This window comes from Diceros bicornis, chromosome 26 (assembly GCF_020826845.1).
Source record: "Diceros bicornis minor isolate mBicDic1 chromosome 26, mDicBic1.mat.cur, whole genome shotgun sequence".
In the NCBI taxonomy this organism is placed as follows: domain Eukaryota; kingdom Metazoa; phylum Chordata; class Mammalia; order Perissodactyla; family Rhinocerotidae; genus Diceros; species Diceros bicornis.
Window position 1 is genome coordinate 12891246 of NC_080765.1, and position 6990 is coordinate 12898235.

Consider the following 6990-nt stretch of genomic DNA (forward strand, 5'->3'; position numbering starts at 1 on the left):
CATCCTCTTTCTCTGCCTCTTTGCACAGCAGGGTACAGAGGGACACAAGGGCTGAGCCCGTGCTGCCCGAGGAAGCCGAGGTTCGGGGGCTGAGTGAGGGCCCTACGGGACAAAGCCAAAAGCCCCAGGGACTCCACTAGCATCAGCGGTCACTTTGTCTTTTACAGAACTGGTATCAACAATCAGACTCACCACGGCTGACCATCTACACCAGCCCTCCCCTCACAGAGGGGAGACCAGACTCAGCAAGGGCAAGGGACCCGTCCCACAACCTGGGCCTCCTGACCTGGGACCACAGCGCCCCAGCCTCTGGGCTCTGCTCCCAGTGGACAGATGAAAGCACAGAGGCACAGGGTGGAAAGGTGGCCAGCCCCCAGCTCACATGGCCAGCTAGAGGCAGAGCAGACCTTGGGCCACCACTGACCTGCAGCTGGCCCTTCCAGAAGCTTCTGTAGGGCTATGAGACGTAGGGGAGACCCCTCCGGGGGGATGGCAAAGGCCCTGGTACAGGTCAGGGAGCACATCCTGAGTTCCCCAGCCCCTCCGGCTTCCAGGGCAGCTGTGGAGGGCTGGGACAGTGGAGAGGCCTTGGGGAGGAGCAGAGGTGGTGTCCGCGCTGCGAGCGTGTCCAGGGTGCTGGTGGCTGATGCCCTTCCCAGCCACTCCTCGAGGCTCTGACAACACAGGATCGATACAGTGCCTGGTGCAGTGGTGCTTGCTCACTGCGCCCTCTGCATGGCCTTCTCTCCACAGTGCCTACTGTGTACGGGGAGGGTCCACGAACTCCCTTGCCAGACACGGTGCTCGGCCCCCAAAGCCGGCCCGAGCCGTCCTCGTCCCCGCGCATGGGGTGGCGCGTGGCTGCCTGTGTTTGTGTGTCTGTGTTTATTAAACTAAAGGGAGCTAATGACTAAGAGGTGTCAGAGTTTGATCCTGTTGAAAATAAAACCGGGATCTGTCGGTAAACACACGGGAGCCTCCGGGCTGTCAGTCATCTCCCAGGGTTCCCACCCTGCAGGAGGCAAGACTCCACTGGACCTAACCCCTTCCCACAGTGGGGGTGGCGTGGACAGGGGGTGGCAGGGCCAGGCTCCTGGCACACTGCACAGGGGCAGCCTCGGCCTTCTATCCTGCCATCCACGTCCCCAGCACTGGTGACGGCTCTGAACACGGCCAGGACTTCGTAAACACTCATTATTCCATCAGCCCTTTAGAGAAGCAGCCCTTGGAGGGGCAGACAGCAGAGACATGTGCTTGGGGGCATCTAAAGTGGGCCTGGAGGGGCCGGGGTGGAGCGTGGCCCTCAGAGAGCCCCCTTGCTTCCAGGCTGGAGAGCTGTGGGCAGGACCTCCATGGCCCCATCTGTAAGGCAGGGGGAACCCTGAAAAGACCCCCTGCTCTTTCCAAGGTGGGGTGGGAGGTGTGGTGCAGGGAACGGAGCGTGGGAGCAGGGCTGAGCCCGGACACTCCTGCCAGCTCTGGCACTGGCTTGCTGCCATCGTCCTATCTGGGCTTCTGTCTCCCCACCTGCTAAATGAAGGGACTGAATCGGAGGCTCTGACAAGGACAGTGGACCCACACGGACAGCCGGGAGGGGACGCTGGGCTGCTGGATGCTCCCCCAGGCTACGCCCCCTGGTCCTCATCCCTTCCCACAGATGCCCAGCGTGTGGTCTCTCCCTAAACCTAGCCTTGTTTTTGGGTGCTGAGGCACCAAAGAGGGGAAGTCCAAGCCCTACAGCTGTGGGAGTCCATCCTAGGAGCCAGCAGAGGGAGGTGCCTCAAACAGAAAACGCAGGCCACCAGGCGAGGTCCACGCCCTGCCCGCCGCAGCTCTCTTCCAGGGCCCCTCTCCCCAGCCCCGCTCACTGCTCCTCAAAAGGCCTCATACTTTTGTTCTTGCTGCTCCTAGTCTGAATGCCCACCCCTTCCTCCCGGGTCATCCAAATGCTGCCCACCCCTTTAGGGCCAGCCAGACCCCTCCCCTGGAAGCCCCCATGCTTGGGACAGAGGGAATCCCCAAGGAGGAGCTTGGGGCCAGCTCACAGGGGAGGGAACCCTGAGGGCGAGACTGGCCATAAATCCTGAGCAACTAAGGTTCATTGTTGGGCAGGAAGGGAGGCGTCCCTAACGGAGTCTCCCACCGGAGTCCCCGCTGGAGGGGTGGCCGGGGGCAGCGCTGCCACTGAGAGACCTGGGTGCAGGCGTGGCCCAGTGCTCAAACCCTGGGCCAGCCTCCAGGACTCAGTTTCCCCACTGCTCCTCCTCATCCCCCAGGGCCCAGAGCAGGGAGCCGAGGGGCGGCCTGTTCTTGACCATCAACTCCTAAGAAGGCCGTCAAGCTCTGCTGGGGCCCCTGCTGCCCTCAGCCCCTGTTCTAGCTTTCTCTCCAAGCCCGAGGCCAGCCTGGTCCTGGCTCCCAGGAGGATTCCAGCCGGGGCTCCAAGACTCTCTTGTCATGTGACCTAGGACGATGCTGGACCCTTCTGGAAGATGAGGCCAGATGGGCTGACCTCCACTGGAAAGGACTGGGTACATGTTTTTGTGTGTGCATGTTTATCGTCTGTCTCCCCACCCTGGACACAAGCTCCACCAATGCCAGGGCCTCGTAACGGTCTTGTCCCCAGGCTCCAGGCATACGTTTGCTGAATAAACCTTCAGGAATTCTTCAAGCTCACATGGCCAGGAGTCTCGGTTCCTGCCCCCAGATGGCTGTTGGGTCCCAGAGTGGTCTCTCCACCCACTCTGGTCCCCAGGAGAGCTTGGCAAAGCCAGGTCCTGGCTGGCCACACTCGGGCAGGGCAGGTGGAGGGTGATGGACAGGCAGGCCCAGAGAGAGGAGCTGAGTGCCCACAGCTGCCACCCCACTTCTTGCTCACCTCCAGGGCTGCCGACTGGCACAGGGGGCACGGGGGGGGGCACGGGAAGCAAGAGTCCCCAGCAGCCGAGGCTGCGCCTACCCTGCTCAAATGACCAGACTCAAACCAGCACAGCAGGGGCACAGGGCCCTTCCACCTCCTCTCTGCCCCTACTCACTGTGCAACCCGGGATGATACCCTGCCCCACTCTGGACCTCAGTCTCCCCATCTGTGCAGTGGGCGCTGGGATGGATCACACCAAAGTCCCTTCCACATCAGGGCTCCAGTCCCCTGCCTGAGCCCCACCATCAGCCACCCCAACAGAGACCCGGCCAGGGCCAGCAGACACCCAAGCTTCTGTTGGAAGAAACCAGAATCCATGACAGAAGACCAAACAGGAAGGGCCACGTGAGGGGCGTGGGGGGGCTGGAGAGATGACAAATGTATCCAGTGTCCGCGGCAACGCACCACCTGCTCCAGGTTCACGCCCGGAAATTTACGGCCCTGCCACTCGGCCCTGGAGATCTATCTGCCGCCTGTCACTCACCGGCATTTTTCATCCTGCGCCCTCCCTCCAGATGTATTTTACGCCACCTACCCGGGCGCCCACAGGGTCTGCCTGTTTGTTTCCTCAGAGATATATGAACACCCAAGTCTACCAACCTCTGCTCGTAAATTTCTCCTGCTGCTACAGCATCCTCAGAAACAGGGTCCTCTGCTAAAGGGAACTGGGCTCCTAACGGGGTAGGGACGGCCACGTGGGGTGGGGGCTCTGACCCAGGGGATCTGAAGAGGGGGGTTTCCTGAGTGTTTAGCAAATCCCACTGAAATCTAGAGCTGGTGTGTGTGTGCTTGTGTGCATGTGTGTGTGTTAGAGACACACACAGATGGAGGACCCTGGCAGACGCCCCCATTTTACTCCATCATTCAAGTCACTGTCATAATTTTGGTCCCACTAATTTTTCTCTCTTGGGGCCGGTGACGCTGACAAGGAGACATTTCGGGTTCAAAGATTCAAATCCCAGGGTCTAAGAGAGGGGCCACAGGATGCGAGCTCTGGCCCCAGGCTCTCCTGGGGGCGCTATCCACCTATTTCTTCGGGGGGGTGGGTAGCGAGGTGGGGGGGCAGCAGCCTCTCCTCAGCCCAGATGTGGGGCACCCACTTCCAAAGGCACTTGGAAGAACTGCTGAGCTTTCCAGAGCTTTTGTATGGGGGCAATGGGGAAGGGACGTGGTCCTTCCTTGCCTCCTGCAGCCGCAGGCGCAGGTACCCACCACACCCCTTGCCCCCGCTCCCCAGGTTTGCCATGCCTCAAGATAAGGTGCCCATGCTGGCTTTTCCTAGAGGCAGGACCTGCCTGCTCTCAGGCCTGCTGTATCATCCTGAACCACGCACAGACGGCAGACCTGCTGCCACGGCCGAGGGGCTGCACAGTGGCCGGAGGGAGAGGGTCCAGCCTCTGGGGGGAGGGCATGGCTCCCACCTCTCTGACCCAGAGGTCTTCTGTCCCCCAGGGGGTGTTCAGCACTCCCTCACCACGTGCCTAGAAAAGGCAGGGCCGAAGTGCTGGGGTCCCGGCCAGCTCTGACCTCCTGAACCCAGAGTGAAGGAGGGTGTCCCCTCTGATGCACTGGCTGCCTGGAGTTTGTCCCTCTGTCTCCAGGTGCATCTCCTTGTCTGATGAAGTGGGACACAAACCTGGAATGGGGTGTCTGAGTCTGTCCCATCACTGCTTGTTCAATTAAAAGGTGAAAGTCCAAGGGCCCAGGGCAGAGGCTGGGGGCTGGCGAGGTGGGAAAGACGGGAGTATGTGCGGCTCTGAAGCAACGTAAAGCCATCTGCTCATCCCCTCTCATGGCTGGGCAGAGACTGGGGCCTCTTTGGAGATGCCCCTGAGAGAGATCGAGTGGGGAGGTTTGCCCTTCATATCTCCCTTCTCTCTCTGCACCCCCAGAAAGCTCCTGTCCCCAAGGCTCCCAGGATCTTGGATCCTGGGGATGCTTTCTGCACAGCCCCCCCCGACCAGTATAGAGGGTGAGAGGCAGACACCACTGCACCCCAGCAAGGGATGCACAATGCACATGTGGGAGAGAAGAGGCTCACACCTGAGGCTCTGCTGGGATGTGCACACCTGGCATGGCCCCCGAGCCTGAAGGAGAGGCCTCCAGGGACCCTCCAGATGCTGAGCTTCACTGCCCCGTCCCTTCCATGAAATACACATTATCATCATACTCCCATTTTACAGATGTGGAAAGTGAGGCTCTGAGAGGTCACCTGCCCCAAGGTCACACAGCTAAGACCTAGAAAAGTCCGATTTTGATGCCAGAGGTTGTCAGTCTGTGTTTGAGGGGAAACACCTACAGGGGGCCCCACCCTGACCAGCAAGCAAGTGACCTGCGGATTTTAAAGGATGGAAGGGGGACCCTTGCCTTAGAGGCAGGTCGGGGCAAGCAGGCTCAGCACCTCCCCCCCCCCCAAGAGATGACGATGAGAACGGGTCCAAGGTGGGGGGAGGGGTGGAAAACATCCACCAAGTTCAGAGCAAAGGCCCTCACACCCAAGACAAGGGTTCGGGTCCCTGGCCGCGACCGCGGAATGCGGCCCCTCCCCCGAGTGTGGCTGGACCGTCCCCGGTGCCGGGTGGGGAAGCGCGCAACGTCAGGAGGACGGGCAGACAGGGCTGGGACGGTGATGCGAGCACGGATGGAGTCAGGGACCAGGGCCGAGGTTTCAGGGAAGGGCAGGGGCCGCGGAGGGTCGACCGCAGGCGGCAGCAGCTCTGGACTGGGTTCGGGGTGCGTAGGGCGGGGTGCGGACGGTGAAGGGGGCCGACGAGCGGAAAGAGGTGCTGGGGAAGCCGCGGGTCCCAGCGAGGGAGCAGTGGTGCCAGGTGCAGCAGCGACCCGGGGGCGGCAGCGGGACCCCGACCCGGGACCCCCGCTTTGCTGGGCTGAGCCGGGCGCCCGCTCCTCCGCCGCCAAGTTCCTGCAACTTTGCCCGCTGCGCTCGGAGGGCGCGCCGGGCCCGGGGCGCACCAGGGGCGGGGGGCGCACGGCGAGCGCGCGGGGGACACGAGGTGCGGGGTCCGGCCGCGCCGTCCCGGGAGTGGCCGAGTCCCGCGCCCCCAGCCTCGGCCCTGGCCGCGCTCGGACTCGGGTTCCGCGGGCGCCACGCTTACCTGCCGCCCGCCGCCGTTCCGGGGCTGCGCCTGCCGCCGCCGTCCTCCCAGCTCTAACTTCGCTCCGGGGATTGAAATTCCTCCCCAGCTTCGCCCATCGATCCGCGCGCCGCCCCGCCCCTCGCCTCGCGGGCAGGGGGGGCCCGTGCTCGCGCGCCTCCCCCTCCCCCTCCCCCCGCTCGCTCCCTCCCACCCCCTCTTCCTCCCGCTCGAGTCCGGCGCCGAGTGCTCGCCCTCCCCTGTCCCCCCTCCCTCCCGAACCCCCTCTGCGCGCCCGGCCTCCGCGCCGCCTCGCTCCTTCCCTCCGCGGCCGCCGAGCGCAGGGGGAGGGGAGAGGGAGGGCAGGGGCAGAGGGAGGGGGAGGTACTAGAAAGCACAGAAGGGTTTCCTCGCCGTCCCTCCCCTGCCCTGCCACCCACATCCAAATGGGGGCGGGGGCGGCACTCAGGGTGGGGGAGCGCGCCACAGCCGCTGGCAGGATGAGCCACCGCGACCCCCACCATATTAGGCAAAGCCCCGGCGTTCTCCGGACCCGGGTCGGCCGTCGGTCTGGCCCACATGGGAGAAGGCAGGGACCCAGGGGCAGAAAACGCGGGGTAGGGGGGGGTGCGGGGGGACAGGTAGGGCCGGCCCCCCCCACCCCGCACTCCCGGCTCCCCTTCCTTCCCTCACTCACCCCAACCTCTGGGAGGACCCTGGGGGTCTCTCGCGCACTCTTCCCGCTTACTTTGACCCTCCCCACCTGCGTGTGCGGAAGCCCCCTTTGCCGCAGGTTACGGGCGAGGAAACTGAGTCAAGAGAGGCGCAGGGGCTTGCCCCACGCCGCACAGCCCGTCGGAAGCAGAGCCCGAGGGGCAGCCTCCACCACCAGGACGGAGCCTCCTGACCCCTTCGGTCTCCCCGCTCTAGCCGGGCAGGCTCCCGCAGTGCCCTCGGCTAGCCCAGTGGGCGGCC

General features: G+C 63.7%; 1 protein-coding gene across 1 annotated transcript in view; it reads right to left on the minus strand.

Moving 5' to 3' along the window:
* The window catches only part of ELFN1 (extracellular leucine rich repeat and fibronectin type III domain containing 1), a 70438-nt gene extending 64294 nt beyond the window's left edge, over positions 1–6144 (minus strand). The window contains 1 exon segment of the mRNA XM_058569420.1: positions 6037–6144. The gene's annotated coding sequence lies outside the window, so the exon portion shown is untranslated.
* Between the last annotated feature and the right edge of the window lie 846 nt (positions 6145–6990).